The sequence below is a fragment of the Wyeomyia smithii genome, chromosome 1, assembly GCF_029784165.1.
Source record: "Wyeomyia smithii strain HCP4-BCI-WySm-NY-G18 chromosome 1, ASM2978416v1, whole genome shotgun sequence".
Taxonomy (NCBI): domain Eukaryota; kingdom Metazoa; phylum Arthropoda; class Insecta; order Diptera; family Culicidae; genus Wyeomyia; species Wyeomyia smithii.
In genome coordinates this window covers 366,490-382,775 of record NC_073694.1, presented here as the reverse complement: position 1 = coordinate 382,775, position 16,286 = coordinate 366,490, and the positions used below count along the sequence as shown (strand labels likewise).

At 39.0% G+C, this 16,286-nt stretch overlaps 1 protein-coding gene across 1 annotated transcript in view; it reads right to left on the bottom strand.

Annotated features, from left to right (window-relative positions):
• The window catches only part of LOC129726107 (carbonic anhydrase-related protein 10), a 78,873-nt gene extending 66,259 nt beyond the window's left edge, over positions 1 to 12,614 (bottom strand). The window contains exon 1 of the mRNA XM_055682857.1: positions 12,474 to 12,614. The gene's annotated coding sequence lies outside the window, so the exon portion shown is untranslated. The remainder of the gene's footprint in view (positions 1 to 12,473) is intronic.
• Between the last annotated feature and the right edge of the window lie 3,672 nt (positions 12,615 to 16,286).

Here is a 16,286-nt window from a genome sequence, read left to right as displayed (position 1 = left end):
GCTACACTTCTACTGCTAGTAACTGTTAGGAGGTTATGGGGAGTAATCAGGCACGGAGGCGAGTGCCGGATTTATTACGATTTAAATCTTTCACGTGCGGTATTTAAGACTTCATAACGCTTCTCTCCTCTGGCACACGTCTTTATGCACATCATCATCATCATCGTTATTATCATCATCGAAATAGTCAACATCGCCAAACACAATGTTTGTATTTTTTTTCGGAGGGTGTTCTGATTAAGAGGGAAAGGAAAACTGCACTGTTCTCATGTTTGCCAAGCGACCACACTACGGGGGAAACTTTTCCAATCTTCACTCTCCTGGCAAAGTTTATGGCACCGGTTTCGGAGTTTAGCGCCCGGCTGGCAGTGCGATGATAATGTTGACGACGCGGACGTTGATGACGACGACGACGACGACGACGAGCAGGAAGGAGGCCTTATGATGGTGATGCTTCTTTGGAGCGATTCCGGGGACCGCTAGTGGGATGCCAGCCAGGGTTTTTTCCCTGTGTATGTGTGTGTAAGCTAATATTGGCGTCAGTGGAACGATTTTATGGTTTTATGGTTGTCTGCCGCAACCGCAGCAGCTATAAGGGGAAAAGTTTAAATTAGTTAATGGAAGCAATCTTTGAGCAGATTACCGAAACTGGATGAGTGGAAACTATGGCTAATATTTGCAGAAAACTTACGGATTGAAATTTTCCACGGCACCCGTTGACTAACCAATTGTTTTTAGAACGGACTAACAAACGTGCCGTTTCGGAAGGGTGGAGAATAAACTAAATTTCCGGTTTTTATATCATTTCACCCGGGTTCCCCAAGCCTGGCCTCCTCAAGAGAGCCATCCTCGGTGCCGGTGACGGGTTGATAGATTATGATGACGTGGTCGGTTCTCTTCTAAAGCCAGCCCCGCTGGTCGGTTCATGCTGCAGCAGCTCTTTGTGCTGGTTGTCAATGAATGCCGCTATAGCATAGCCGTGCGCATGGGGGTGGTTTTTGAGGATTTAAATTTTAACCAAAATGCAGTTAATTGAATTATATAGACAAGCCAATGTCTTGTGATACAGTGCTTATTGGTGAAATCAATTTATTATATAAAACAAAAATAACGAGAGCAGTAAATGGCATTTTTTAACGTATCATTTACTATTTTGGCTTCAGAATAAAACTGTATATCTGTTTAAGCGGTTTAAACTCTCAGGTTTAAGGGGGGACCCTACTCTGGAAAGTTGAAAAATAATGAATTTTCGTGATATTTTTTTCGGATGTTTAGAGAAAGGTGAGGTGTTCGGGCATTTCGGCTATGGATTAAGGTATATTTGAAGATGTATTTTGTGTACCGTGGGTGCAAATATAGTGAGTATTACGCTATTGGCAGTTTTTTTCTCGAAACCATGTTTTTTCAACTGGTGGTAAGTTTTTCTCAGCATCTACTGAACCGATTTTGCTGAATTTTTTTTTTAACATGTAAAAATGGATTATCTAACTTTCCCAAAAACGTTTGTATAATAAGTGTTAGGACAAATTTCAACAATCTGATCTGTACATAATGCAACAATATTTTCACAAAACATTGCCGAACGTATGTTTTAAGGAAAAAGGTTTATTAACTGAAGTTATGTTACCAACGTCATTTTGTTGTAGAAACAGCGATTTTTATTTCACTGTTTCTACAACCGATTGACGTACATTCATCGTAGTATGCGACAAGTCGCTCAACTTTTTTTTTTATAATCAGGCAATTGATCGCGATTTGAGAATACTTTTTTGGAAATGAAATTGGTTTAGAATATAATCTTCCATCTGTACTTCTTCCGTACAAAGAGCAAGTGCGCTTTAGTTGTCCACGAGCATAGACCAAGCTTCATGGCCTCAGATGGCCATGGTCAACTTCGTTCCGCGGCGAGTTTTATTCGAGCAGTGCGTCCTCCGGGGTCCAAAAAAAGGCACGATTTTCCGCCATGGGACCTCGACGAATTTCTTTGCTAATGTTGTTTTCGGTAATCACCAGTTAGCCTAGGTGCACGCACTTGTCAACTACCTCGATTTCATCCCCGCTAAGCTGAATCCGTGGTCGAAGATTAACACGGTCTTCTCTGGAGTCAATTGTAGGCTTCTGTTCATCATCCCATTTAAGGATATATCCATATTTAGTGGTATCCGATAATTTTGGGTTGTTTTCCAGAGAGCAGAAGTCGTCATCTTGGATTTCGAAAAGGCTTAGTTTCTGGCCTCTGGGTATCATTTTGATTCCGGAAATTCTCATATTGGGTATATGGCCATTTTGGTCTGTTATTAAGAAACCAGAAGTTGTCATCTTGAAATTCAAAATAGTCTCTGGGGGCAATTCTTGGCTCCTGGGCATCATTTCGATCATTTTAAGCTATTTTCCGGAAAAATTGTTTCAAATCTGTGTTTTACTTGGACAGAACCCTTTTCTTGCAGAGAAGACAGAGGTGTCGTACCACCATAGGAATATTTCCTGCTCCCAAAAGCATCTACATGCCAAATTTGGTTTAATTTGCCAGTCGTTGAATGCAATAAGAGCATCACAAACATAGCTGGGTTGGATTTACGTCACGATGAATAGAAATGGCGGTTACGTCATTACGTTTTCGTGAATTAATGACGCTATTTTTTGCACTTTTGATAAAATTTAGGTGCCTATAGATCCGGTTTGGTGTGTTCTATCGTTTAATCGCAAAAACACAAATCGGCCACTTTGGCGCTTACGTCAGTCTGCGAGATTACGGCAGTGCTGCAGTTGATTTTTAATATTTTAAATATTAGTAGGAGTTGCACTGTATTGACATTTCAGCAGTTCACGACCGTTGTCAATGAAAATTCGGTAACCGAAACAAAATAGACATAACATTGAGTCACACGTGTACGGTTTTCATGCTTACTACGATAATAACTTGCTGTTAATATGAACAAAATTGAATGCGATAACATATTCTTCTGCTTCACATTCTCCAGGCTGCTTAGATGAATCGGATTAAAAAATTTAATAGAAAAACAAAGTGTAATATGAGGAATCGATAATAACAAATCGTCAGAAATTTTAAAAAACTATATTTGACAAAAAAGGAAAGGGAGAAAAGAAAACACGATCGAAAAAATGACATCAAAATTTTCAAAAGAAGTAAAAAAAACAAAAATGTTTGAAGAAAGGTTACTAATTCCCAGAGGAAGTCATTACTAAATAGAAGGTAACATAGAAGGGAAAAATGCCATTATTAGTCGAAAAAAATAAATAAAAGGTCAAAAACTTCAAAGATGTCTAAAAACCTAAAAAGTGACAAAAGAATCAAATGAGACACAATATGTATGAGAACTTCATGGCGATTCTGAGCAGTGCTGCAATTTTTCGACACTGCAAACGAAAGTGACAAAAACCGCATTTTCACTGTCTCAAGTTGAAACGACCTTCAGCGTCAGCGGCGTTAATTTTTAATAAAAGTCCGGTCATTGAATGAAATGAGATGTCTGAATTCAATATCGAAATTATTTGATTTCAGCCAATTCATTGCATAAAGTCGATGAACTATATAAGCATCTACGTTTTCGAACGCATGAACAGCGCTAAATCGACACAGTGTGTGCGAGATCACAGAAATGCTGCTATCATTGTTAACTGATTGGAGCTACAAGTCTCTTTCATTCTCTGCTCGTTCGTTGAAAGTTGAAATTCAAAGATTTCAATTTCAACTGGAAATACTTTCATGACAGTGAAGATTTTCTGCACTGATGAGAAAATAAAATATAAAAATATCAGATGGAGTCAAAAAAATCCTAAAGGTAAAATATGACCAAGAAGTAATTGAAAATATCAAAGTAAGTAGCAAGAACTGCTTGTCTAACAAATGACATCAAGTTTCCACAAATAGTCAAAAATTTAAAAAAAATCCTGCGTATGAAGCAACACAAATGTCGTAGAAAGTAAAAAAATGCCAATAGAAAAAAAAAGTCGCTTAACGTTAAACATGTCTAAAATAACAAAAATAACAGAAAAAGTCACGAATATCAAAATAAATTTTAAAAGCTGTAAAAATGACAACAAAAAAGTTAGAAAAGACCTAAAAATCAGAACTCATGAAAAAAAACAACATAAAGAGTAGTAATAAAAAGTAAAAATATATCAAAAAGCAAAGCCTTGGTGCTACATTCCGATTCGGAACTTGACCTTCTGTTTGTTTATACACAGACTTCGCTGCCGACTGTTTAGTGCACAGGACAATTGCGGGGCTAGCGCTACGATCCTACTGACGCTAATAGTCTCTCCCGAGCCGAGACTCGAACCCACGACGACTGGCTTGTTGGGCCAGCATCGTACCTCGAGACCATCTGGGAGATCTATAAATATATCATGAGCAGGGCCGGCGGTTCATGTGGGTAGTATGGGTAGTAGAAGTAGTAGTATTTTTGAAAGTAAATCTATTTGCTTCTCGATTTTCTCAAGTGGCTGAAAGTTTAACGTTGAAAATATGGTTAAATTTGACGATAAATTGATCAAAAAGGCGTGATGAGATGAATATAGGAACTGAGATGAATATAGGAGCAGTTACCCTATGTGATAACATCAGATCTCGACATTTCATGCATTTCTGAGAGATTTGCTATCGGAAAAATTTTGATTTTGAAAACTTTAATAACTACTTTTGTACATTTTTCCGTTGGACAAAAAAGTGAGACTGTAAGTGAAATTTCATCAGAAGTCCGATTAAGCTTAAATTTTGGATGGACACTTTTTTTCGAGGAGACAAAACTGTTAAGCCCTAACGTTTGCATTAAAAAATGCTCAAAAACTGTCCATTTTTCATGGGTTTACCTATGCATACACTGAAGAAACTACCCACGCAGCATCAATCAAAGTAACCCATGAGTTAGCAGAAGAAATTTGATTCGAATTCTAACCGTGATGGCGAAAACAATGAAGCTACGGTGCGCTCAATGAACGCTATCCCGCCGCGTCAAAAACGGATATCTTACGGAAAAAAGGCGCCGGATACGCTTGTTCCGGTATCTACAATATTTTGGCACTAATGGACTACAATCAGCGCATTTAAAGAAAGCCCGGCTCCGGACGGCTGATGACCCTGTGCTTGACAATCAACGCAATGCGCTCAATGAACGCTATCCCGCCGCGTCAAAAACGGATATCTTACGGAAAAAAGGCGCCGGATACGCTTGTTCCGGTATCTACAATATTTTGGCACTAATGGACTACAATCAGCGCATTTAAAGAAAGCCCGGTTCCGGACGGCTGATGACCCTGTGCTTGACAATCAGCGAGAATGGGATGTCAAAACCGTTCATCTTTCGCTCCGTACTGGCCGTGAACGGGAACTACTCGAAGTAATCGTTGGCGGAGATGGAGCGGCTGAAAATCGATGTGGATTTCAGGTCGGTTAACCCGCCCAACGTCCCCCAGCTGCGTTTTTCCTGAGTTTCAGGGCAAACCAGAAGCGTAAGACCTACTCCAACAATTTTGCCGCGAAAATTTAGAAGAAATTAATCAATAAAACATAGAAAAAAATCAAAAACATGCCTACACGCGTGTTTTTGTCCACCATGGCGAATGTTTCAGTAAATTCCGGAAGGCCACTCGCAAAGACGTGAAGTTGGAAAATTTATCTAAATTAATTATCAGTCTTAGTTTTTTATCACCATCCGGAAAAAGTCCCTTTTTCAATGCAAAAATTACTACTGAACTAAAATCTAAGGTTTCTTAAACATTCTATTGGCACCCTATTGTTGATGCACTATCGATTTTTCAAAGAATTATGTTTAGTAATAAGTAGGTAACACTACCCCCCCCCCTTGCCCCAAAACCGCCTTTGTTACCCATGAACCTTCCATATTCCTTACTACCCACTCGGGAAAATAATGTAACGCCGGCCCTGATCAAAGCAAACCTTGGTGCTACATTCTGTTTCGGAACTCGACCTTCTGTTTTACTATACACAGACTTCGCAGCCGACTGTTAAGTGTATAGGACAATTGCGGGGCTAGCGCTACGATCCTACTGACACTAACAGTCTCTCCCGAGCCGGGACTAGAACATACAACGACTGGCTTGTTAGGCCATCATCGTACCTCGAGACCAGCTGGGAGATCATGAGAGGTAAAAAAGAGTCGAAGAAAACAAAAACGTTAAAGAAGTCTCAAAACACACTGAAAGGAGAAGAGGTACAAAAATGTAAAATATCCAGGCTTCGAAATGGCCACGGTAGAACCACTTTTCATTGCGATAATCGTCTTCTTCTTCCTCTGACGCTACCTAGGCTCGCTGTCAGAATACATTCTTAAACAAACATGTCAAATGAGTATCGTCATCACGACATTATTTTCCTCAAACGTATTTTGACATTTTTTCTAGAAATGAGAATTATGCACGTTGAGAGCGTGTATTCTGGAAACTATTCATATCATTGATCTTGTAATAATATTTCTTAATATAAATGAACGGAGTAGACAGAAATTGGCCGAAATAACATCGCTTAACGATTGACAGTGTGCATCTATTTGATACGCGAGTGTCGTTTGACTATCCTTTTTTTCTGTGAGCGGCGATGGTTTGGTTATTTTACATTTACGAGCGAAAGCCGACTGTGACGCACGCTAAGGAAGCGAGATCAAATGAAAATGGTGATCGTTTACAAGCCTGAAAATATCTGTAAATCAGAAAAAGTGTCAAATTACATCGAAAATATTTGAAAATTTCTGAGATCGTGAAGGCAAATTTTTCAAAAAGATATGACGATGTAAGAGTAAAAATTCAAAAATGGAAAAAGAAGGAAAATAGTCAGGAGGAGTTTAAAATTAACAAAAAATTTCAAAATTCCAGAAAAATAACAGAGCATTATGAGAGGTCGAAGAGGGTAAACAGGCAAAAGAATGTCAACAATGGCAAAAAAGATCAAAGATGATAGTAAAGGTTAAAAAAAATACCTAATACAGGTTCAAAATCTTCAAACTGTAAAAAATTCTAAAAATGAAAAAAAACGAGGTAAAAATGTAGTACAACAAGAAAGAAAAATAGAAGGTTAGAGATGTCTAAAATAGTATTAAATCCATGTTATTTTTAAATATACAAAAACTTAATAATATAAATAGATATATTATTAGTGATGTTTCCAAAAGGAGAGAAGGCCGAATAGTGCTCACATGCATTGCATTGGCCTATGCTCGACCTTTTTTAATTCCCAGAAAGTCCAGAAGTGTGGTAGAGCTGCAATTTTGCATGGAGAGTTTGTTTCCATTGGGGCCTTGCCGTTTCTGCTATACGATAAACAACAATTTATATTGTGTTCGAATTGAGTCAACTACGCAACGGTTTATTTAAACAGTTCGTTCGTTGCACGGTAAGTGGTATCGCTAATGATACCAAGAAAACACTTTATTTTCTGCCTTGTTTTCTCCTAATCTCTCTCTCTCTCTCTCTCCAATGTTCTCCCGCACTCATATCCAAAGTGAGCTAAACCATTGTTTTTTGAATCCCGTTTTGCTACATGACCGCTATTGATTTAGTCTTTCAACGTTTTTTTTTTCAATTTTCTCAAAATTCACATTCTTTTATCGAACTCTTTCGAACAGAAATGAAACTGATTTAAATACATTGAATACATTCTTTCCAAACTATTAAAACTTTTTTGTGTAGTTTTAAACTAAGTTTACGATCATTTTCTTTTTTACTTGTGCTGCTCTTTAAAACCCGTTTTATATACAATTTAATTTGGGAATATTTTCTTCTAGGAATTAGAAACAGTTTTACGCTATTCCAGGTTTGATTTGGAATCATATTTTTAGTATTCTGAGCTCAATTGACCTCCAGCCATTCGAGCCATTCGATTATGAGCCTAATTTGGAAACATTTAAATATTTTACATTCAACATTCACAGTGGTTCAGTTTATTCTGATAATTTAAATATTTTTTAGAAAACCCCCCTGGAAGAAAAATCCCATCCACGGCTTCTCTATAGACAATACAACATTCGCACGATACATTGCAGTAGCAGAAGCATTGCGGCCTACTGTGATTGTGTTTCACTCAGGTATATGCTGCTCACAAAGGGATGTGATAGGTAAAGTTTCGATTAAAAAGCCCCCCAAAAGACAGTGCTGGAAGATAGAAGATTTATTACCGCATAATATGTACAACATTTTACGAACAGTGTGTTAGTGGGTGTCATCACAAATACTGATTGTTGAGGGTTCGAAAGAGCAGCCAGCAGCGGTGTGGTGGATTGATGATTGATGATACTTTATCAAAATCAATTAAAATTGTTTCTGTCAGTTTCGGTCGTATCGAGGGGCGGATTGGATCGAAGTCCTAATGATAGAGATTGAGAGGCTCCCGGGGGTAGAAATTAACAGTTTACCTTTCCGATAGCATGGGATATGGCGAAAATGAACGGACTGACAGCTGAAAATGATGAAGTGCGACGTCTGCTTCGGTCCAGTCAAACAGAAACGTGCTCCATTGTGTGTGAATCCTCTTGATTTCATTGTACGGCATGTGAGACCCCTACTCGTGAGATAATGCTAGCTCTCAATTAAACATTTAAATGACGTGATTCGAGTCTGATGCGTGTGATGGGAGTTCAAGAATTCAATTAGAACTTGTCATAGTTCAATGAGTATTTCAAAACCGACTGACCCGTTGCCGTAGCTCTGATCGTCGATAAAAAGCTGGTTTTTCCCGATTTTCACAAACGCAAAGTAGCCTCCAGGCTGTTTAGTTACGGTTTCCTTTGAAGTCGGTTAACTGGCCACGATGAAAAAAAAACCCGAATTATAGCTTGTGTGGAACGCTTCACCTGAAATCAACCGAGGCGTGCGTCGGATATGCGGCAAGATTCGATTGTTCGTTACTAGTGGTTCCATGCTTGAGTTTTTTTTACCTCTCTTACCACAAATTTTCGGTGTCTCAACTGGATTTACCGAAACATTCTTTTATCTGGAAGAAGGGGTTGATTCAAATTTCAAATATAAATTTTCCTGCCAAGGTTGTTAGAATCGTGTTAGAAAATTCGTGTAAAATACAGCAAATTTTTAGATAAGTATTTAAAGAGGGAACTTTCAGAGAAAAATATCTGCAATTGAAAACCTCCGATAAGACGGCAAACTCTAGTATATTTTTCATCGACCCATCGGAATCATTCCCAGCGGTGTTTGGGAATCGCGCTTTGTGGCCATTTCCTCTCAAGAAATAACATAGAACCTCCTTGTGTTGTGTGGTAAAATCTCATTGTACGAAGTGAAAACGGATTCCAGCCTCGGGGCTGTCTGTATCCACACTCCAACCCACACACATATATCGACTCTTCGATGGCGATACAAAAAATATTAAACACACCAAAGAAGCGCCTTCCACTGTAAAAAACTGTTCGATCACTTTTTTGTGCAAGAAAGGCTGCGGAATCACTATTCACAACACAGTTCTATAAATTTCTTTAAACTCGATCAATTTTACAACCACCAAAACGGTGTTAATCGATTCATCCATAACCGATAAGCAGGCGTTCATATACGAGAAACGTTCACTGACGCTGCTGCTAGATCTATCGAAGCAGCCTGCGATTTTATCTGTTCTTCGCCACATGAAAAGACCGCAAAGGAATCGCCCCGTTTGCGGGTTTCGGTCATTCTGCCAATAACGGAACAAGTATCAGCAGTAGCGAAGGGTCTAGCTGCTGCGGGGCTAGAAAGCTCTTTTTCTCCGAAGGATTAGCTGATAGTGACACTCATTCGTTGTTCGCCTTTTTTGCTTCGTTGTCCCCTCGTGTACATCCAGCGGCGGTATCATTTCATGTCTTCGCAGTTCATTGTAAAATTTCTCGGCGAAAAATTTAGTGATTTTTTTCCGAAAAATTAGTTTACTCTGATTTAACTATGAGCTAAATAAACAAACAGAATTCGCTATGTTATTTTGCACAGCGAAATTATGAGTTAAATTTTAAAATCACATCCAAGCAAGTCAAGCACCGTTTGCACTGTGGAGCAGGGGGGATGACACCTTCCGCACAATGAAGTGTGTCTATCATCCTCAACTATGCCGGTGCCAGTCTACTGTGTGATGAAGTGAGACTCCGGTTAACCGTGAAAAAGGCACCGCAACGATTTTCACTTTAGAGGTTTCGAGACTTCAGCTCCTACACCGGATGGACGGACGAACCAACGACGGCTGATCGAGTGCGATGGGAAATCTATCAATAACGAACCATCTCCAACCAGCCGAGGCACGGGCATTAGCAGCAGTCCCTTTTTCGTCGGCGCCTGCTGAGATTTTTCTTCGAATGTTGAGTGGGACAATGGAATGCCCTCCTTTCGTCGCTACCACAAAGCAACCGAGCAAGTTGAATTGGTGAAGGAAAAAAGCCTAACGGTTAGTGGAAATGCTTTTGCACTTGGACCTTTTTTTCATCTTTCGTTAGTTCGTTGTGTGTAGCTTCCGGGAGTCTCTAAAATCAGACGAATCGATGTTATTGTATGTGTATTGTTGTTCTCCCCCTGGCACAGACGGAACGGAGCGAGTCCGGGTTTTAGGGTTCATAGGTTAGGTCGGATCATTATACGCTTGTTAGGTATTTATCTTTAATAGTGTTATCGGTTTTTTTGTCGGTCTTTCTCTGTTCCACACAGCTGGCCTCCGGGTTAGCTGGAATTTCAGCTTGTTTTGTTCGGGTTGAGGTTTTGACACTGAGATTTATTCAGTTAGATTGAAGAATGGAGTATGAGGTATGGCCGCTAGGGTTACTAGACTGGCAGAGTAGAAACTTTAGAACTAGCACCATTTCACTAAACTTGTTATACAGTGACTATACAATGAATAACTGTGCTGGTGAAACACAAAAAATAGTTAAAGCGATAAAACTAAGCTTGCGCTGAATCAGTATTAAACTAGATACTGATATCTATTCGATTAAAAAAACTGATTTTAAACTCTCAGATTGTTTCAAATTTGTTCGTTGATTCTAGACAGAGAGAGAGACAAAAAGTACACATAGCAATAATTCATATTTGAGAACTCAACCCCGAAACACAGCGTCAAAAGCACATCCTTTCCAACTGTGAATCTCCCGCTGTTATACACAAATAGACCCCCAACACACACACACAGCACGAATGACAAATGGCATTCATTTCCAGTTGTATGCTGGCAGAGTGTAGGACGGAGAAAAAAAACAGCAAACCCGCCCGCCATTCTCACCCAATTCATGCAAAAGGACACTGCACAGAAAAATGAAACATTTCGAAATAATAAACCATTTTTATGAAATATGAACCCGAAACCGACCCAACAACAACAACAACAGACATAACAACAGCTACGGCCACGATGGAGCAACAAAGTGGCCTCCTCCGTTGGTGCCATTAGCGTGTGCAGAGTTCCACACTCGCAATCACAGGAGGCCGCGTTCGTCGCTTCGGAATGCGGGTGAAAAAAATGATTGGAAGGAGCAAAAAAAAACGAGAACCAAGCAGCCCGGAACAAAAGGTGTGAAAGTGGCAAAATAAACAAGATCTCTTGAATGGGGAAAGCATAACCCCACTTTTGTTGCTTCTTTCCCCATCAATCTGTTCTTACAATTACGATTCAGCCTACTGGGATCGCACCTTGTTCGTTCAGTCACGTGGAATCACTCCAACCGTGGCGGCCAGTTGGCAAAACAACACACTGTTCTCTGCGGACAAATGGAACAGACCGGCAAACGGAGAGAGGTAAAAGTTCGAAGACGAGAAAATCACTTTATTCATGATTTTTTTACGACATTTCGACACTTTTTCCAGCGGAAGGGTGGGTGGCTGGTGGCTGGGCTAAGCGAGAGAAGAGCGAAAAAAAGTTTCCCCACGGCGGGACCCTCTTTTACAAAGCTTACAAAACGATGACAGTCGTACGTTCGTACGACGTCGCTGCTGCCGAGGACATAACGGAAGCTTTACATATGTCATTCATGGATTCGTTTTTTTTTCTCTCTTTTGTCACGTAACTCGTAGATTCATTTTGTGTCTCAATAAGCAAACTTGAACCAGAGGAGTTTGGAATGTTAACGAGGGATTTCACGGGGGGAGAACAGGAAGCGTGCTGTCAGGAATGTCGATTTTGGTATATTAAATTTTGTGATTATTAGCTTAGAAATCGGTGGAGAGGAATGGCCGTAACGGCAAGCTTAGAAAGACGGGGAAATGGTCATTAGGCTTGTAGCAGAAATATTTCTGAGCATATGCTTTCTATGGAGAATTTGTAGAATATTTGTAAACAACCCGGAAACTGGATGGACGTGAGACTAAAGGCTAAACTTCTAACCGTAAAACTAGCCAGAGGAACGTTTCATTGAAACCTCTCCAGGGAATTATAATTGGCGATAATATTGGCAGAAGAAACGAAGTTCGGAGCATAAAGCGTAAAAAAGGTGTAAAGCATACACCCAAACATGGAGAGAAAAAATAAATATGTTACTTACTTTCAAAAGTGATATTGAAAGAAGTACGGAACACAACAGACACCGGGTTGATATCACAAAAGCGTACACTATCGTTTTAAAATAAGTCGAAGGTTTAACTTTGAATACACAACAGTTGAAATAAGACTTTCACGTTTCGGTTTAAACTATGCACTACAAAATTGTGAGCTACGATGGAGCGAGGGAAAGCGAATTGCGAATCTTCTCAGAGAGTATTTACGGTTGCAATACTGATAAGTGGGAAGGAAGCATTGTATTGTCCAATACAAATTATTTTTTTACGGTCAACTATAGCATCAGTTTGCTAAGTGTCTGCAGTAGTAAATCCACGCCAACATAATTGACGAAATTCAATCCGACTGATAGTGGGATTTATTATTCAATAACGCATTTCTGTTGTCGATTCGTGACCCGTTTTCGCTTATCAATTGACCATGAACCTATGTTATGTAGTCGATGTTTTCAAAATTATCGTTGGGTGATAATTTCGGACGACTTTCGATGCTTGGCTTCTTTGTTGTGTTTTTTAAAACCGAAATTAAACCTGGTTCCGGATGATGGCGAAAATTGTTTCTTTCCAGCATTATAGAAAACTGTTCTCAAGTGCAATGAAATGATTTCTTCTGTTTCTACGATCATTTGAATTTGAATCAGATTTTAGATAAAAACTAAATGTTTGAAAGTAAAATTTTATCATTATTATTATTAATCATTTGGCTTGTCATTTCACGACACTTCCACTGTCACACGAATTGTATGTTACTGAATTGAGCACAATTGTTCCACGCCTTTTAATTTTATTTATGAAACAACTAGCTGAACCGGCAAACTTCGTCTCGCCCATTTTTGTGTTCCAAATTCATTGATTTCTTGCGATTTGTTCATAGTCTGCAAATGCACGACGAATTGGCCATAGGATATGATTAAAGTCGAAAAGCAAATCGTTTGAAAAGATTGGTTTTTATCGAAATGACAACATCCTCGACCTTTGGCTTCTGTATATCTATCTGATTCCAGAAATACCGGGATATTGGGTGGTATTCAGTACTGCCGCTCATGGCAAGTCCGTCCCAATTGCATTTTTGTCAATTTTGAGTTTATTTATGGAATCAATTCCTTTTTATGTCTACTTTCGATAGAACAAATATTTTTGAATACTTCGTTCTGAGGAACTATGAAAAAAATAGCAAGTCGGTTTGTCCCATAGCAAAAGTGATCGCAAGTCAGTCCCAATGCAAAAATCTTCGCAATTTAAACCCACAGCCAATAATGATTATGAAAAATGTGCTATTTACCACAACTTATGGTCTTCAGGTTTAGAATTGGATGTACCAAGTGATATTCGATAGGAGGTTTGATTGAATTTTACACGTTCTAGATCGTGTGGCTCTAGCTGATAGTACAATGTTTTCTTCAAGACAAAGTTTTCACCTGTAGCTTCTTTTAGCTGACAATGAACGCTTCAGGTGTGTCACTGAATTGTTAGTTAAAGCATTCTTGAGTAAATACTACTTTTCGTATTTTATCCGTATTTTATGTAAAGACGTGGGCCAGAATTGTAACATTATTGTCGTGAATTTCGTTTTGAAGAATTTGTTAGTTATATCAAATACTTCGGTACGCTACTTAACTGTTATTTAACGGAGCAAACATTTTCCTAAGCTATATTTGTTCTTTCATATTTGCTTCCACTGCTACGTCGAAGCTGTCCGCCGTCACGAACGTGTGACCGCTCTCAGGAAAATTTAGAATAAGTTACCTACACTGATTTCGAATTTATCAGTAGTATCAAATGTAAAAACAAAATCTAATTTTATTCTGAGCGGCGCTGTTGGTACATTATGTTATGCTTCTCACAAAAAACTTGTTTAATAAGGCACGAGAGAAGGTCATTTATGAATTGACCAGCGATGGATTTATTCCAAACGCAAGCTATAGCACCGCCATTGATTTGCAGTAGTTTGTTTTTCATCACCGGTCGTAGCCTTCTAGGGGACTGACTTGCTATCATTCTGGCTACGTACCGTAAAAGTAATCGCATGTGAGTCCCAGCTTGTGATTTTCAACAAATTTTAGTCAAATTTCGGTGTTTATACAAGTTTTATGATGTAGAAGTGTTAGATTGTCATTGCAGTACTAAATTCTGTTGATGGTCTTGATTGAAAAAGCATTTGAGTGCCAAATTTCACCCAAAGCGTAACGATTTTCAATTGCTGTTTTCTCGTCAGCACCAAAACGCAAATGGGACGGACTTGCTATGAGCGGCAGAGTAGTTTTGTTGTTTTCCAGAAACTTAAAGTGGTCATTTTTTATTTCGAAATAGTGGCCAGGGTCAATGCTTGGCTTCTATGCATCATCTCGATTTCGGAAATATCCATATTAAGTAATATTCGGTCTTTTTTGGTGGTTTTTCCGAAACTGGAAGTCGCCATCTTGCATTTAAAAATGGCATTTGATAAAAAAATCTGGCCTCTAAGCGTCATTCTGGTTAAAGAAACACCCATATTGAGTTTTTTTTGGTAATTATCAGCTGTTTTCCAGACACTGGAAGTCGCCATCTTAGAATTCAAAATAATGTCTGGGATCTAGTTCTAGCTTCTGTGCAATATTCTGCCATCTTATAATTCAAAACGTTGAATGAGGTCGACTTGTGGCTTCAGTGCCCCATTACGATTCCGGAAATACCCATATTAGAAACCGGAAGTTTCCTTCTTAAATTTAAAAATGGCGTCTGGAGTCGAGTTTTGGCTTTTGTGCATCGACCCGATCATTGTAGGCTGTTTTCCAGAAAACCAGGTTGAAATATCTGTTTAATTTGTATGGGAGACCTACCTCCCCTTCCAGAGTACGGAGGAGTGTCAAACCACCTTAGAAATTTATGTTTGATTTGTGTAAGAGCCCTCCCATCTAGAAGTGGGAAGGTGTTGATACATCCATTAAAGTATTGTTTGTCTCCAAAAACCTCCATATGCTAAATTTGGTTCAATTTACTCGATTAGTTCTGGAGTGGTTTAATTTGTGGGAAACCCCTCCCTTCCAGAAGAAGTAGGGTGTCAAACTATTATGAACATATTTGTTACCCCTGAAAATATTCACTTGCCAAATTTGGTCGGTCGCACATATGTAACTTTATTTTATATATAAGATTTTTTAATTTAGTTTGTAGTATTTACTTATTCAAGTGGAAAATGAAATAAAGCTTTAAATAAAAAAATATTTTCTTATCTCAGGAACATTCTTCCAATACTCCTCTTCAGCACTAGAAACAGGGGTGGCATTGCGCAGCTCGATTCGAACGATTTTCGCTATTTTCGAGTGCGTCACATACTACCAATTTTGATTTAAGCTCAAAAGGAGCTGTCATTGTCATTTGTCCTTCGGCTCAACTAACCCGCAAAGTCGAGAAATCGGAGAAAAACGCAGCATAACGCTCACTAGCGATCAAAAGCTTCAGCAGAGTAGTTTTCCTTTCAGACTCTACTCCTCGGACCGTGACTTGACGATACGATGTTGCTTCTTTGGAAGTAAGGAACAGCTCTTACCCTCATTATTATCTCCAACTTTATCGCTATATTGAAATAGAAGCGATCCCTTTCTAATCATAGCTGCCCAAATATTGTCGATATATGGGCGAGGTTTCTAGCCATTGTTCATAATATTGTGTAATTCAGACAAAGCTTTCCGGACTTTCCATTGATATGGCGGCCTTTAATTGCTACACGAGGTACTCTTTCAATACAAATACAAATGCTACTTGCCCAATGGTGTCGTTACAAAACTTGAGGTTCTCCTGCATCCGTTCATCGTATGTAA